The 17,910-nt window shown below is 38.8% G+C and overlaps 1 long non-coding RNA gene across 6 annotated transcripts in view; it reads left to right on the top strand.

Annotated features, from left to right (window-relative positions):
• LOC134477362 (uncharacterized) overlaps positions 1-17,910 on the top strand; it is a 204,322-nt gene that overhangs the window by 81,483 nt on the left and 104,929 nt on the right. For all 6 annotated transcript variants that reach the window (XR_010049382.1, XR_010049384.1, XR_010049380.1 and 3 more), the window contains exon 2: positions 14,823-14,973. This is a non-coding gene — a long non-coding RNA (uncharacterized LOC134477362). The remainder of the gene's footprint in view (positions 1-14,822; positions 14,974-17,910) is intronic.

The raw sequence follows: 17,910 nt of genomic DNA, 5'->3' as shown, positions 1-17,910 counted from the left end.
GAATAAACTTTATTCATTTACTTAACAGATATTTAATGAACATCTATTTGGTCCTGGGAATCATTTTAAGTGCCAAGGATTCAGAAATGAACTAACACACATATAGCTTTTGTTCTTGGGGTGTTGACCAGAAATAAGCAAACCAATAACAAGCTCATTTCACATATTATTGAGTACTGTGAGGAGAAAAATGGATAAAGCATCAGAGGGGAGCCAGTTGTGTGCAGGTCACCATGAGGTAGGCGGTGCAAAATTTGAGGCTTTGTTTAAGGTGGTGTGACTTTTCAAGGTCACCCAGTTTATGAATGGAACGCTGGGTTTCTGTCTGTTTCCGTGGGACAGCAGGCAGCAGCGGCATGGAAAGTTTTGCTTATTCAAGGTGAAGCCAGGGGAGTTATCAGAGCGTGCTGAAACGGTATTTGCAGAGCTGGAATGAGGCCAGGACACCTGGACTGCGAACACCAGGGACTTGAGAGGAAGTATTTGTTTTAATCGTTTCTGGAATGGGGATTGTTCTTTGATATTTTCTCGTTTTGTTTGCCTGATGACCACAACAGAATCAGGCTTTATAAAGGTCTTTTTCATCTCAATGAACTAAATGCTTGGGGGAAGGGTGGCTGCTGTATAACAGTACTGTTTCTCTTTCAGCTTTACTGCTGACCCGAACTAGTCGGAGAAATGGCCTTTCAAAGGATAAATCTATGAAATTCCATCTGTGGGGCAAGTGCCTCGGTTTGCATTGAGCATTGTTGTAAATGTCAACTGTCCAGCTCCTACCGTCAGCTTGAATGGCCAGCAGTGTTTCTCCTCCCAAGTTAACTGTGCCAACTTACTCAGCACATGGTTGGAGGCTGAGGGCCACTCTGCCTTTGTTACTCTATCATATCCCTCTCATCTGTCTTCCTTCCGCGTTCTGCTGTGAGCCACTTCCTGGATTCTCAAGGTTATGATGATCCGCTTACTCCTTGGCTTGTTTTCCTGGGTTGCCCTGATTCACAGAAGGGCTGGCACATGGGGACCTGCGGAAGAGACTAAAGGGAAAAAGACTAACTGCAGCAGTTTCTCTCCCTCACACTGGAGATTAATGTAAAGAGTCTAGAGCACAAAATGAACCAGAGGAAAAATACCAGAGCACATACCCTGCCTTTTAAAAAAATCACTATATTCCCAGAACCAAGGATATACTAGGTGTTGAATAAATACCTACTGACAACCTGTCACAGCAAGTCATCTGCTGCCTTAACCACCCCTGTATCCTTCTTGGTTCTTTCTCATTGAACATCGCTGGGTTTTGGCCAACTGTTTTCCTTCGAAAGGGCTGAGGGTGGAAAGGGAGGAAGGCTAGCCATATTGCCTGGGCTTGATTGGCTGTGGCCAGTCGTGTCTCCCTTCCAGCTGCAGAGCACTTTGTGTGTGATGAATGACACAGAAACATGCCTGGAGCGGCCAATTGGCCCCTCACCAGTTTTTCGTAAATACCAGCCAGAGGCGGCTCTGGTCTTCTGCCAGGCTGGAAACAGCAGGAGCAAATCTTGCCGGTTCTTAGCCCTCACATGGGGCTCGTGATGACTCTACAGATGTTTTAGCTCCAGATAGCAGTTGATGAATTCTGTGTAATTTTCCTTCCCAGAGTCTGGCTATACTGGTTGCTTTGGCTTGGAAGCCTCTGCACGCTTCTCTTCTCCACTCGCAACTCTTTGATCCCAGTGTTTTCTCCTGCTGGTTACTGCTTGTCCCTGGAGGCACAAGGCACATGCTTGGTTTGGTAGAAACATCAGGCAGATACATTATGTTTCTTGAGAGGCCTGGGTTACTGGATGAGCCGGGTATCTTCAGATTCTTTTTCCCTGTCCCTCCATCAGCTGCATTACGCTGACCCAGTCTAAGAAAGGCGATTGACATGAATAAAATTAAAATAGTCAGTGCAGTAACTACAGGGATTGTTTCCATTTCTCCTGGCTTGTGAGATTTTATATTTTCACAGTTCAATACTTTGGAATTTGGGAAACAATTTTTTTCTTTAAATTGATGTATGCTACACATTAGTGACAGTCTTTTTTCTCTTTTGGTGGCAGATGCCATAATGCTGTTTTTTAAAATAGATGAAATTGTACATTTTTTGAAAATCTAGTGGTTAATTTTGGTCACAGATTTCTTCATTTATTTTTCCAGTCATTTCTTTTCTACTCAGCAATAACTATTCCAATGAATTTATGAGTAAATTATTTCCATAATGAACCTATGTTTACATGCATCTATCTATCATCATTTTAAATGATTGATTTATATTAAGAAAGACAGGTAACAACACAATTTATAGTAGCTAAATCTTGGAAACAACCAAAACGTCCATCAACCGCAGAATGGATGAAAAAGATGTGGTATTTTTATACAATGGAATATTACTCAGCTATAAAAAGGATGATCTTGAGGCCTTCATAGGTAAGTGGAGGCAACTTGAGACTATCCTCATAAGTGAAATAAATAAGAATGATATTTACAAATATCACATTGTATCTCTAGTGTAAAAAGTAATAAGAACTATAGGAGTAACATAACCCAAAATGTGTAATTGCTGTTATAAAAAAGAGAGGAAAAGAAAGTGCTCTAAAGGATATAATTGCATGTGTATTTAAGCATGTAGGATTGATAACCATATTATTAAGTTTTTGTTGGATTGTTGAGCAGAACTGTTTGCAATCTCACTGTTTGAATGTCCACTTTGTATGCTTTAATTTTGTAACTTGAACAACTGTTTCTAAGATGACAATATATAATTTATCAACTAGTGATTTCTTATGTTTATTTTTATTTTTTGAAATTCTGGGGGTTGGGGATTTAGCTCAGCAGCGTAAGCTCCTGCCTTGCAAGCGGGCAGTCGTGAGTTCAATCCCCGGTACCGATAAAAAAAAAAAAAAAAAGAAAAAGAAATTCTGTATTATTACTTCTTATGTTTTGAGTTTTTTCTCTTTAAATAAAATTTAAAAAAAACAACCCCCCCCAAACAACAACAACAACAAAAGAAAGACAGGAATCAGGAATGGAAAATCCTGGGTTTTAGTCCTAGATTTGCTTCAACTAAATGTAAGACCTTGAATAAATACTTTCCTTTTGGCCTCTCCTTTATTTTTTATTTATTTTTTTGCAGTGAGACAGTGGGCGAGACGTGATGATTGGAAAGCATTCACTTCACGGCTGTGCCTCTTCCTCATGAGTCAGCGTCATGGGGGGCTGGGCAGCAAGTCCAGGCTGAAGCTATGTCGTAGTGACTTGTGAGAGCTTGTCATGCCAGGCACATTTAGTTTTTTTCTTTAAGATAATGATCCTATAACAGCAATAAGAAGAGTTAATAGTTATTAAGTGCCAGTATGCCTGGCACCAGTCTACCTGTTTGTGATAGCTGGAGTTGTGTCCTTCCTCCTGGAAATTCTAATCCCCAGTACCTGTGACCTTATTTGGAAACAGAGTCTTTGAAGATGATTAAGTTAAAATGAGTCCACGATGGTAAACTTTAATCCAAATTAAGAGACAGGTAAACACACAAGGAGAAGGCCTTGTGAACACAAAGCTGTAGAGAGAATGATACAGCTCCAAGTCATGGGACACCAAACATTGCCAGTGAACCACCACTAGGTAGGTAAGTGAAAGGTATGAAGATTTTCCATCACACGCCTTAGATGGAATCATCTTCTGACCCCTCGTTGACACCTTCAACTTCTGGCCTTCACAAATGTGAGATGATAGTTCTGTTACTTCTGATGCTCTGTTGGTGGTGCTATGGCAGCCTTAGGAAACTACCAAATTCATATTGGCCACCATCAACCTCCCTGTTCGTGTATTCTGCAGCATGCTGTCCCTGAAGCAGCGATCAAATGGAGAAGCACTGCCTTTGTAGCGCTTTTATTCTAGTGAGGAGGCCAGCCAGAATGTAGTTTAGATTTGGCAGGCAGAAAATTTGCTTGATCCACTCAGAAGCTTCCTTTCCAAGACCTGGCATCAATGTGAGAGACAGATGTCAAGTGGCATTCGTTTCATAGTTGTGTCTCTTCCTCATGAGTCAGCATCATGGGGGGCTGGGCAGCAAGTCCAGGCCGAGGTTAGGTTGTAGTGCCTTGTGAGAACTTGTCATGCTAGGCAAATTTAGGCAATACCCTTTGGAATCACAGACATCTTGATTGGCTCTAGATGTTGGGGATGTGCATTTTTAACTTGTAGATGAGATCTAATAGATCAGTGTGATGGTTTTGAATTGGAATCACAATTCCTTGACAGATACTATATTTATACAAAGGTGAGACTAAAAATTAGAAGAAAAATCATAAAAATCATCATAAGAATTGCTAGCCACTGTCATTATTCTGAAAGAGTTGTGTGTCACAAGTGAATCACTATGTGAACTGACAATGTCATAGCTTTGTGTGGAAATAAAGCTAAAGACCAGCCAAGTTGGGTCTAATTTTTTCTTTATGCTCTGAGTATGTAAAATAGTCACTGGTGTGCTAGAAATAACATTGCCCCTTCAGTTTAAAAGGAGAAAGAGTCAAACATTAGTATATATTTTTTAAGCTAATAAGATTGGAGAAATAAAAAAAATAACACCGTCAATGTTAGTTTGAAGAAGAAAACATTCCTATAGTTTTGATGAATCTATGAATTTACCATATTTCCATGGGGTAATTTTTCCCTAAAAAATCATTGCATATACTGTGTATGAAAAGATTTAGTTTCAACAATGTTTATTGTGATATAATTAATAATATTAAGACAGTAGAATACTATATGGTTGTTAAAATCATGATGTTAAATAAGAATTAAATGTTTTTTGCTAATACATCCTTTGGGAATCTGATGAAAGCAGTCAACTCACTCCTTGGAAAGAGAGCACATGTGTATCTACATAAAATCTTGTATATAAGTTCAGAGAATTTATAGACTACTAAATCCATGCACAGACTTGAGTTGAGGACTCTTACTCTATAGTGAAGAATAAGAATTAGAGACATGGAAAAATAGTCACAAAAGCACATACGAGGACTGGAATTTCAGACTGGAAGTGTTTCTACCAAAATAGTTGCTAAACTAAGCTAAATAGTGTTATCTCTGAGAAGTAGGATTGTGGGGTTTAAAATATTTTTCTCTTGGGACATTTGAGTAATTCTCAACTTTTCACTGTGAAATGCATTTCAATATGATTTTTAAAAAGTCATTTAATATAGAATAACAGCAAGAGAATATTTTTTAAAATTTTATTTTGAAAGTAGTAAAAATGCAACAGCACAAGACAGAACAAAGCCAGTCAACACAATGCAGTGAAATTGGTACAGGATTTCACAGTAGGATACTGGGATAGTAGTAATAGGTACTATGGTATCTCTCTTTAACTTAACAATAATTGTCCAGTCAATTAGGTATAGCAAAATCAAACCAAAAATAGAACATTATAAAACCAATTGAGAATACTAAATAGAGCAAAAGAAACATAACAAAACAGAGAAAGCAACCTTTGATTTCAAACAGAAGATAGAAGGAAATCCTCCATATTTGCTATACTGCATATGGTCATCCTCCCAAGAGATGCTGAGACATCTACCCCCAGGAGCTGGGGGTGGGGTGGGTGGGGGAAGCGTGCTTGATTTTCAGTCCACGTGGCAGTAGGCTCACAGGTAATGGTTCTCCTCCTGGCTCTCACTGCAGGTGCTTACCAAGAGGCAGGGTGAATAAGCTGCCTGAGTCCCACCATGGCCAAATCTCGGCAGTTCTAGCAAGAATAATATTTAGAGAAGCCTACAGGAAATGTAACAAAAATGATACATGGTAAAAAATGCATGATTTTGTCTACAGTAATAGGGAGAAGAAGACTCAAAACTGTTCTGTGCTTATGAAATGTTTGAGAAAAATAGATTTAATTTAAAATAAATGTTACACTTGAGCAAAAAATAGAATTCCTTTACTGTTGGTTTCTGTAAAACACATAGATGAGGTACCCAAGGACAAGATGAACAATTTGTCCCTGGGAATGCAAATCATGGAACTAAAAATTATTGCTCTTGTTGTTTAAGTAACTATTTTCCTGAAGGTGAAAACAGAAGCCAGTGATTTGTCTGGAGTCCCTCTGTCAATTTGCTTATTGCAGTGAGGCAGGGCACGCTGGGGTTCCAGAAGGAAAAACATTGCTGTGACTCCACAGTTTGGTCTCTCCTTACACACTCAGGGGTGCACCGTGCACCTTCACCCACTCAGCATGGGTGTGACAACACTACTTACCTGATTAAGTAATGTGGGTTCTGTTAATAAATATTGGCTACCAGGGAATTGTGATCTAATTCCAACAAAGGTGAAATTCATTTTTGTCCCTCAATCTGATCGACAGCACTAAGTACACAGTGAGCAAAGTCACGTGTTCACCATTACGAACATTAATGACTCCAGAGGAAAGGATTCTGTGTTTGACAGATGAATCCTCCTTCTGGAGACCTGATAAATCCATAGGGGAATTTCTCTTATCTCTCTAGGCTTGGCAGTCTTTGGAGCTTGTTATTTATTTATTTTTTATCATGCTTACCATTCTTTTTATGACCCTAAGGCATTGCTGTTAAAAGTATATACCCTAGGACAATTCAGTTTCTGTGCATAGATTGGACATAGAATATTACTGTATCACACAAACATATGTAGTATAGACACAGATGTAGAAATAGGCACTCTATAGAGTCACGGTTAGGAACAAACACAAGGTCTGTAGCTAGACTTCATTGGACTCCTAGTTCCATCATAACTTTATGAACTCCAGGAACTTAGTTAGCCTTGGTAAACTTTAGATTCTCCATTTGTATATTAAGCATGATAATGGTGTAGTAGTCAGGAGTTTCAAGGAGAACAATTACATACAAGACATAGAATTTATAATATTTTATGATAATCACCCAGAATTAAATACAAGAAAGTGCAGGAAATCTTTCCACAACACTAAAGACCTAGAAAATCCAGCAGAGGGTCTAGACCCCACAATAATGTCCTGCATGAGTCCAGCTGAAGACCTAGAGCCCATGGCAATGCCTCCCACGAGTTAAGCTGGAGGTCTAGAACCCACAATGACACATGCAAGTCTGTTTTATGGATCTGTGCTGGGAGGGCCCAAAGGTCAATGGTGTAAGCCATAAAGTCTATGACAGTGGAGTGAAAGATCTGTGCCAGTAGGTTGAATGCTCTGCAGTGGAGCCAAGAAGCGACTTTCAAAATAAGGGCCAGGGATCCCCTGAAAAGTACCACAACCTTCCTCAGTAACAATGAGGTCTTGAACTCTTCCAATGGTAACAGTTGAGTACATGTCAGGAAGCCAGTGTGATAAGCTTTTCCTGGAAATTAAACAGCACACATCTTCTCCTCCAGAGCCAGAAAGCAATGCTCAATATAAGGACCAGAGCTGACCCAAAGTGAGCCAGGGCTTCTCTCAGTGACAAGGTCCTGAGTTCCTCCAATGACAGTGGCTGAATTCCTACTGGGCAAGCTAGCCATGACAAGCTCCTCCAGCAGAACCAACGGCTCCAAATAACAACACTAACAAGAATCCGTAACACCACACTCTTTCTTCTCCTTTTATGCTGGCAACTTTCCTCAGGTGGGCCATCTACACTGAGCACCATGCCAATTTAATTCAGCTGGTGTTAAATTGGCCACCAGTTTTTAATCCACAACAATGGCTACCTTCTTCATAAAATAATTGTGATGACTGAATGCCTTAGTACTGCTATTATGATTATGACATTGTCTGGGCTCTAGTATGTCCTTGCTACTTGTGTCAGTAGCCTCAGGATGTGAGATTCTTGCATATTCCCAAGGCTCCCAGAACAGGGATTTCCTTTGGATACTGTACCTTTTCTAGGCTCTTGTTTCTCTGGGGCAGATTCTCTCCTAATTATTTCTGTTGGTGTTGCATCATTGTGTGGGCAATACTACTTGAAGTTGTTGAAGAAGTGGACAGAATGCTTACATCTCTGGAAGAGCCCAAGGGAGTAGAGTCCTGTTAGTTATCCCTATTTAATGTATTTGTCAAAGGTGCCTGAGGAAGAGGGTTTATCAACTCCCTTGTATTTTTGTTGATTTCCAAAACTGACCACCACAGACTTCTTAGAGTATCTGTTCTGCGCTATGAGCTCACGCTCTACTTGAATTATCTCTTTATGTATTCTCTCTTTCCATTAAGGGGCCTGAATTTCTCCTGCAATTCTTGTTGAATGGTATCCCCCGGGCTTATTGACTTTTCTAGAAAACCAGAGGAACTGATGATATTGAGGTGTTGACATGCACAGTGCACAGAATCATGGGTAGGTGTATCTCTCTTCACACAGAATAAAATTTCTAGAGTAGCCACTTGGGTATAAACTCAACCTTAAACTTGTTGGAACAATTTGTTCTTTCTCTGGTAAAGATTTTGCCATTTTTCTCTAATGGTGCTTTAGTTAAGACCAAACAACAGTATTTTCCAGCAGAAGAGAAATCTTATGAGGTAGTTATCAGAGAAGGAGAAATTATGTTTGTTTCTACAGAGTTTGGGTTTTAATGGAGAAGTTGGGGAATATATATAAGAATTTTTCCTATGTGTATGATTTTATTTTGATTTTTAAAAAATTTCCTGCTTTGATTGCTCTATAGTTACAGGGAATAGAAATAGTCTCTATAAATTGCAGGCATATCTATAGTATTTTTTAAACCAGTTCCATTTTCTGAATGCTATATTTCCTGACTTTTATGGGGCAGTATCTACCCCTTGTTATTTTATTCTATTCAACAGAAGTGACTTAGTAAATCCATAACCAGTATGGCTTAGAAATTTATATACTAATTTTCATGCAAACAAAAAAATGGAACAACTGTATTTTTGATAGACTTTTAAAGTTATTTTTATTCTGAAAATATGATCTTTTGGATTTAGAGCTCTTTGGGTTTCATGAGTTTTAAAAAAGTGTTACTAAGACAAAGAAGTCACATGGTTCAGCAGTTTGTGGTCATCGCAGAGGTGAGGATGATTCTTTATCATTTGTACAGGGTATCTTGGATTTAACGGTGTCACTGTATAGTTGCATGTGCACTGTGACCTCTGTATCACTGCTTGTTGGCTTGTCAGCTTCTCCATTTGTCAGAGCAGAGTCTGAATGACCCTGCGATTGTTTTTCTGTAGCTCCTGCTCACCCCTCTCTGATTTCTGCACCTGCTCCACTGTCTTGCTCTGGTTAGCTTCTCACCTGGATACGTTAGTCAGGGGTCAGGCATTACTGGGTGTCTGCCCTAGTCAAACGTGGACTCTGCAAAGCCTCTGCTCTATTTTCTTTTAGAGCTAATTTGAGAGGAAATTTGTGTGTTATGGTACAATGTAGGTTTGGTCTGCACAAATAATACAGTTGCCTAAACTGAGAAGCATAGCTCATCATTCATCTTCTTTGTGTCTCTGTGCTCACAGTTCATTGGTTTTGTCCTTTGTCTAGTAAAAGAAATGTTTCACAAGAAGCTTGAAGGAATTTCCCCACTGTATTTAATAGTGTAAATAATAAATTTAGTGTCACACAGAAAAGACAGTTTTATGAGTGACAGAGAAACTTCAGAGCCAACCTGCTTTCTGGAATCAGCCAGTAGAGTGCATGGGGCAGATCAAAGTTTTCATCTCTCCAGATCAGCAGGCCAGTGTTGGGAGCTCGTACAGTTCATAAGCTGTATCTGCTCTAAAACACTTTAGAAATTGTAGCACAAAACATTCTCTAATAGGCTTTAGAGCCATCTCGGAATAATTCCTTTAATTCGATCTAATGGATTGTCTGATGAACTGTATGACTTTCCCTTGGGTCTGGGACAAGTAATTAGCCGTGAACAATTGTACTTGGCCGTTTTTAATTATACAGCTTGAGAAACACACTTTTACTTCTGCAGCTGCCGTTTGAAGAAATCTAAAGACTTTACTGAAGTAAGTATCATATTCCTTTTCTTTTCTTTTTAAAACACCTATTTTAAATCCAACTTTTGCAGTCTGCCATGTACCCCTAACTCCCATTGGCTGTGTGATCCTGAAAAATCTCATACTCTAAAAGTTTTATTTTCTCATGTCTAATTGGAGTTAACAATGATACTTTCAGGATTAAGTGAAATAGTATCATGATAGCATTTCATAAATAAAGTTCATGTTATTTTTTAAAAAAAATAATAGCAAGATCTGCCAGTAGCTTGAATGAGCTATGTCTTTCAATCAGTGATTTATAAGAGTGGGTTATAATAGCATATTTTATATTGGGCCCTGAAATCAATTTGCTAGTTTAGGATGAGTAGTTTTTAAAAAGTGAAGCAAAATAGCATAGAAAATGTAAGTCTGTTTCAAAAGTAGTAAGAGTGAGCCTTTTTTCACTGAAGGTTGTAACGTGTGTGTGTGTGTGTGTGTGTGTGCGTGCGTGTGTATGTGTGTGTGTGTGTGTGTGTGTGTGTGGTGCATAGAAGGTTGGGATGTGGAATATTATTTTTTTCATTTTTATGGATCCAAAGCAGTGCAGTACATCACTGGAGAAGGCTTGGCTTATAAATGGAAACAATATCCATTGTAAAACAAGTTTAAAATATCTTTCCCAGCTGTATTCCTCTGGATTTTTATTGAAGATAAAATACCAATTTTTGAAAAATTTTCTTTGAGGATCACAAAATCTTAATCACATGCATCAGAGAACACTTGTAAGCACAGAATTTTCTGTTTCTAGAGCAGATTATGCTTCCCACCTTACTAATTGGCAGGTCCTACCTCTCCTTATTCCTGACTCCTTCTCCTGTAAAACTCAGAGAAGACCGCTCATATCTTAATTTAGTCCCTGGGATAAATCCTGACAGGTCTCAACCAGTCATAATACTTCCATTTCCCTGACTGTGATTGGTTTAGAAAAGAACAAATGACGTGACTCCAGCCAATGAGATGTGAGGGAACTCATCTTGGATGCTTTCGGAAATGGTTTCCTTATTGATAAACATGTTACTGGAAAAGAGTTTCTCTTCCTTCTCCATCTCCTCCTCCTCCTTCCTTTTCCTCCTCTTCCTCTCCTCCTTCTTTCCCTTCCCCTCTTCTTCTTTCTTTTCCTTCTCCTTCTTCTTCTACTAGATGTGTCAACCAGTAACACCTGGACAGATCTTTTAATTCTGAGAGTAACCAGCTGAAGACCCTGCAGTGGATTGTAGGCAGAAAAAAGGAAATAACCTGGGCCTTTGATAACACAGTAATGTTGAGTCCCAGACTTTACCTATTATGAAATTGTTCTACTTTAGGACTTCTTGCTACCTGAGCTATTTTATGTTCTTTAGAATTTAAGCCATTTTAAATCAGGATTTTGTGTTACGTGAGACTGGAAATATTTTCTTTTATCCACCCAGAATAAAATCTGGATTATGTTTCTTAGAAATTTAGCATCTGTCACTGTGTATCCTTGGACTATATTGAGATTTACCATATGCAGTTTCCAGTTTAAGAGCGAGTTGTGAGTCAGCAGGTTTTATTTCACTCTCTTCTAAATCACTGTGTCTCATACTCTTAGTAGTAAACTGTGGCTGAGTGGTCTAAAATGCCAGACTCAAGGAGTAAACTGTGTTAGCTGCTGTAGATGACACCTATCTCAGACCAATCTTTTTTTTTTTTACACCAAGGGTTTTGGGATAAGCGTGCAGAAGAAAGACTCTTAAATGCTTCATGTCACTATTTGTACTTTTTGAGGTAATTTTGCAGCTATTTTCACTGAGCACTCATTAAAATTTACTAATTGAACACCTACAAATGCCAAACGTAAAGCATTGGTGATGTAACAGTAAACATGATCTACATATTTTGTCTTTGTGGGGAACCTAAAATTAAGTTATTTTGTAAATAACTTTATAAAACAGGGCAAATATTATGAACTTTATCAGTTTGCATATTCATTCATAATTCACCTTTTTTTTTTTTTTGTCTTTTTCGTTTTTATTGGTACTGGGGATCGAACTCACGACTGCCTGCTTGAAAGGCAGGTACTTGTGCCACTGAGCTAAATCCTCAGCCCCAATTCGCCATGTTTTTTGAAGAGACCCCGCTATGTGCCTGTTCTGTGCTACGACATGCAGTGGTAGACTAGACATCTGTGACTCACTCCAATGGGAGCTTAAAGTATAGCTCTTCATAATAATCCTACTAAGCAGCACGGATTATTAATTAGTTAATTAATTAATATAGCAAGTAATTACAGAATGCCTTCTCTGTGCTAAATACAGGCCAGAAAACTGAAGTCAAATGAGTTAATCACCATATTAGTGTGAAAGTTCATGCTAGAACACAGAAAATTTTCGTGATCAAGCTGAACTTTTCCTTTGGTCATTGTCTTTAAGACATGGCAGAAGAGAATTAGAATTACTTCCTAAATGCCAAGTTTGTAAATGACATCAATGCTGTCTTTCCAAACAAAGCATAACATAGATAATCTTGAAGATTTCTTTGCATTTTAAGTGTAAAATTTAACTTTATGTCCCAGAGAGACCCAAATTAGCCCAAGTATTTTTAGCTCAAAAGATTGGTGCTCAGTCAAAATGGAAAGTTTGCAAATTAATGAAAAAGGAGTACTAGGATGCTAGAGACAAGTAAAAATCTAGGCTTTCCTGGGGAAAAGATCAGCACCATTGTAATTATTGACTCTAGACTGTCTTTGCCTGTGGTGTACTCTTCTCCAGCATCCATGCTCCCTATGTGTCGGTGAATGGGAGGAAGTGATTGTTTTCTCCGTGCTCTTCTTTTCTCCTAAACTTTGAGATTCTTTAGTTTCCCTAAACCTTGATTTTGTTTATCTAACATGTATGACTCAGATTAGAAAGATGAAGAAGGGTACTTTAAGGATTTCAAATACAGAACATTTCAGTTTTATGATGCTAAAAGTTTCTAAATAGTATTAATACTCAACATTGGGAGACAGGAATTGGAAAATACCACTTTCTCAAATGGCTAACAAGCATTATTTACTTTCTGAAAATAATCCTGAGAAATGGTGTATCTCAAGAGAAGGACAATGATGAAGAAAAAGGAGAGGACAAAAAATGTTGAATATCAAAGGAAGAAAGTGGGTCAGGGTAGAAGAGGATCAGTGGAAAATATGAAATGAGGTCACCTTTGTAGCCTGAGCTGAGCTGGCTCCAGGCAATGAAGGTGGCTGCAGGTACATTTGGAGGTCTTGCTTTTTGAGATTCACGTGGAATCCAGGCAGCCATGGGATACTAGAGAGCCCATGGGAGATCATTCAGCAGGTGCTTCCAACCAGATGACTGACTCTCTTGAAGTCATGTCTTTCTGTTCAGAACATGTATAGATTTTGTCCCTTTAATGTGATACTAATTACATTCTACTTTGCAATTAAGTTTTTGTTTTATTTTGTTTCGTTTTGGGTCTTTTTGAGACAGGGGATCACTGTGCAGTTCAGGCTGGCCTACAGTTTAATTTGTAGCCCAGGCTGGGTTTGAACTCGTGGCAATTCTTCTGCCTCAGCCTTCTGAGTGCTGGGATTAAGGTGTGTGCCACCATATCTGGTTTGCAATTTAGTTTTAAATTAAGCTAATGGCCTGCCTGGAATCTTCTAGACTATGCTGTAACTGAATTAGTACATTCTTAGCGCTAGTCACATATTTGCAGTTTTAGATATAATTCCTAGTACATAGTGAGGAGTTACTGAATATTCTTGAGTGGTCCATAAATTAAATAAGACCCGGTTGTGAATTTGAACATATCTTAAGCATAGAGGTGGAAAGCTGAAATGCATTCTTCTATTTTTATTGCATTTAACTGTTGCAGTTGTTGTTGTTTTTAAATTTACCAAACGGGTAAATAGCTCAATACTGAAAGTAAAAGCAACAAGGTAGAGATAAAATCAGGAGCGAAGAAACTGCCATTAATGGAAACTTGCTCTGACCTCTATGATCTCCTTATTTAGGAGTATATATGGACAGATCAGGCATTATTACTATTTTTTTTGTTTAAATTTATATATTCTGTTTATAAAGAACTACCACAGATTTCTTGGTTCTATGCTAGGTCATTTATATGCCAGATTACACATAATGAATTTGTACCTATTTAGAAATACGCCCATTTCATAGAAAATGAAGTCTGTGATAAGGTTACACATAATACTCTGGTTGAAAATAGTGGTGCCAATGTACCACTGCAGAGCGATTTTCAACTGATTGAATATGAAAACAGAGCTTGGATTCTAGAGCCAGCAACTCAAATTTGAATCCCAGCTCTGGCACTAGCTCTGTGACAAGTTACCTACTTTCTCTGTGCCTGTTTTCTAATATATCAGGTAGAAGTGATGATAGCTATAGGATCATTGGGAGGATTTAACAAACAAAAAAATGAATCAAATACACCTAAATATAGTTACAGATAACAGCATGGTAGGTGTAATATTCCCTAGCCTAGTGGTATTCACTTCCTCATACCAGGTTCCTCATGGACCTGATGAAGACAAATGATAAGTGAAGAAAGGGTCAATGGCACTTTTGTGGCTTTGTTGTTGGCACATCTGTGAAGAGCAGAGACGGCTACAGTAATCCAGTGAGGACAGTGGTGTTATTGTCCCCATTAACAGGTTAGAAAACAAGAGAAACCCAGAGAGATTCATTAGCTCCAAAGTCTTACAAAATAGAGCTAAAATTTAAATTTGATGTCAGGGATCTATACTTCTATGCTGCAGACTTTCCTGTAAGATTCTCATTGTAAGACATCCTCAGAACTATATAGTATTTTTTTTGTGTCATTGTCATATTTTTATTTTGCCTAACCTCCACAGCATACGCCATCTGCATGACAGAGATAGCAGAGCAGAACAAGGCTTGCCATTGTAATGGAATCCAAGACAGATGTCAGGAAGAAGGCACAGCTGCCCTCATGGCGGCCTGACGGCTTCCAAAACTGCCTTAGAAAGTGGCAAGAACTATGAGGTAAGTGTGTTCAAAGAGAGGTGAGTTGAGGGGAATTAATGGTAATATATCTAGTATTATGATCAATTTAAAATAATTGTAAACCTTCTCTGTATATTTTGATCACACCTCATATATCATAAGCGGAAAGTTACAGCCAAAGAACAGAATGGGCAGAGGTCAGTGGATGGGAAATTGTTAAGAGGAAACATTGGAGGTAAGGGGGGCATTTTGGCTAACTGACCTAAGTGAAGTCTTGCTGAAGACTGGCCAGAGTGATCAGGTGTCACCTGGGAGATGGTGGTACAGGTGCCCGTGGGATGCTGAGAGAGGCCAGTGCTGGGAATGGGGAGGGCTGTCACTAAACTGATTTAGCAAGGCTCTTTGCTAAAACTGGATTTTGCAAGCCTCAGGATGGACCTAGAAGAAGGCTTAGGAGCCTGATTAAAACAGAACTGGTTAGCATTGAACTTTCTTCATAGAAACTTTGGAAACAAATCAGTACAAATTTGTCAGGAAGACAATCACTATTTTTTTTTTTTTTTGTCTTTTTCATTTTTATCGGTACCGGGGATCGAACTCATGATGGCCTGCTTGCAAGGCAGGTGCTTATCCCGCTGAGCTAAATCCCCAGCCCGACAATCACTATTTTACAGAAACAGTGATTCCTGAAGCCTGAAAGCCCTAACTATGGAGGAAACATCTGAAATAATGAACAATAACTTAGGGGGAGAAAAGATGCCCACTAGCCACAGGACACATCAATGCAGAAGCGTTGTGAATACCCAGTTCCTCCCGACCCTGAAAGAACTGACATGAGGAGCAGGTGATTTTGAGGTGGAACTCAAACTTGGCACCAGCTTTGGAACAGTGTTTTCCCCATGTCATCAGTCTACCTTGGGGATGTCATCTATCTAAATGGCATCTATTAAGATATCTCTAATTCTTCAAAGCTGAGAAATAACATGAAGCTAAGATATTAAAATAGTGGGTCAACATCCTTTTTGTTAGAGGATTTCAAAGAAAAGAAACCAAAAACACTGGTGGAAAAATAAATAGGTCTTGAGAAGACTTAAGATTTTTCTTTCTCTTTTTTTTACTCACCCCTTCTCTCCTGCCCTGAGTTAAACAACTTCAAATTGAAAGAAATTTTCTGAACGGGGGCTTTAGAAAAGTTTCTAGAATTTCCAAGGAAAAAGACTGATCCTTACAGAAATATTGGGAGAAGGAAAGTGGCCTCAGAAAGTCCTTGTCCTGTTCACATACTAACAGCAGCATTGCCTCTGGGTTGTTTTAGGGCCTTTGGTTAAAAATGAATCAGCAAAAACACATCAAGTTAGAAGCCAGGCACTATCTCTATGCTTGTTTTATACCTAAAATAAGCTGGAAGGGATTGTGATTTAAAATGTTTCGGATGGTAATGTTCCCAGAGTTGTGATATGTCATTTCAATATACATTTATTGACTGTCTGCTTTGTTCTTGGCACTGTAGGGGTACACCGTAAACTCTGAGGTCATCTTACTTGTATTCTTCGCCCAGAATTGGAATAAGATTTGTGGTTAAGATTAAAATGTATTGGAATCTTTGGGCAAGTTTAAAAAATACTCCATATGACAGCACGATCATAAAGTTACAGATAATTAGTCAACATTTTTGAGAATGCAGTGCTTGCTTGGTAGCAAATGGAACATTTCTAGGGCCTTCAACTTCATTTCTGAGAGGTTATGTATTTTTTTCCTTGTTCATTCTCAAATAACAAATGAAACTTGGGAACGTGACGGGCAGGGGTAACTAGAAGACGTACCCTGGGGAGAGAATTACCAAATTGAGGTTTGTTTGCTGAATATTTGGCTTTTAATGAGAGCATTTTCTCCAAAGTGAAATTGATGTATTACACAGATTTATTTATCCCTCTGTAATTAAGATTCAGCCTATGGAGTTTTTTTTTTAAAAGATTATTCTATAATGTGAGTAAACTGCCCACAAATGACAGCTCCTCTCTTCTGAAACCTTTCGTCTCTTTCTCAGCTGATTGATAGGGCTGCTCATGGTCTTTTGCAGCAGCTTACAATATAAAGCAAACTAGTGCCGCAGAAAGCAATGAATAAAGATTCCTTTGTCCCTGATCACGTGGCTGGAAAGAGAATGTCACTGCCTTGAGCACTTTCTTGAGTGGGTTCAGGATCTTCCCCCTTCCTGTAGGTCTCTGAGCTGTTCTTTCTGCATGAAAAAGCCATCCTGTTCCTTGGGGTGACCCCCCTCAGCAGCGCTGCTGACACCACCTCCAGTCCCCAACCCAGACAAGGGATGAACTGCTCACTGCCCAGAGTGTGCATAATTTTTCTTTTGCCTCATGGAACCTTTTTTCAAAGCAGATAGCAGCATAGCCTGGTGTTAGGAGGTCCAAAGCATCGGAATATGCTTGTAAAATGATTTGGCGGCAATATATGAATGCCCAAATGTGAATGATTTCTGCTGGGGGAATTCACAGAGGAATAGATCAACGTATTTGGCAAGGAAGGAAGGAGGCAGAGGGAAAGACAGATTTTTGTACAGGACTGTGGTTTGCTTATCATGCCTGAATATCTGTCTAAACAGATGTGATATATTTGTTTTGATTTCCTAAGCTTATAACATGTAAAATGTCCTGCAGAAATAGAGCATCTGGTCTTTGGAATCTTTTTGTCTCTCATAATCTTAAATTTCTGTTCTCTGTAATTTCTTATTTTTCCTTTAAAAATTGTCATAATCTAGCTGTTTGGTGGACTCTTCTCATAGATTTAAAAAAAAAAATTAGTTTTGGCTAGGAACTAGGGATTGCAGCCAGGGCCTCACGCATTTTAGACAAGTGTTCTACCACTGAGCTATTCCCTCAGTCATTTTTATTTTATTTTTTAAAATTTTGAGACAGGTCTCACTATGCTGCCCAGGCTGGGCTTCAATTTAAGATCGTCCTG

This window comes from Cavia porcellus, unplaced genomic scaffold (genome assembly GCF_034190915.1).
Source record: "Cavia porcellus strain 051 isolate PalLab524CR breed Dunkin Hartley unplaced genomic scaffold, mCavPor4.1 scaffold_8, whole genome shotgun sequence".
Lineage (NCBI taxonomy): Eukaryota > Metazoa > Chordata > Mammalia > Rodentia > Caviidae > Cavia > Cavia porcellus.
Note: the sequence above shows the minus strand (reverse complement) of the source record. Positions and strands in the feature narration are given on the sequence as shown.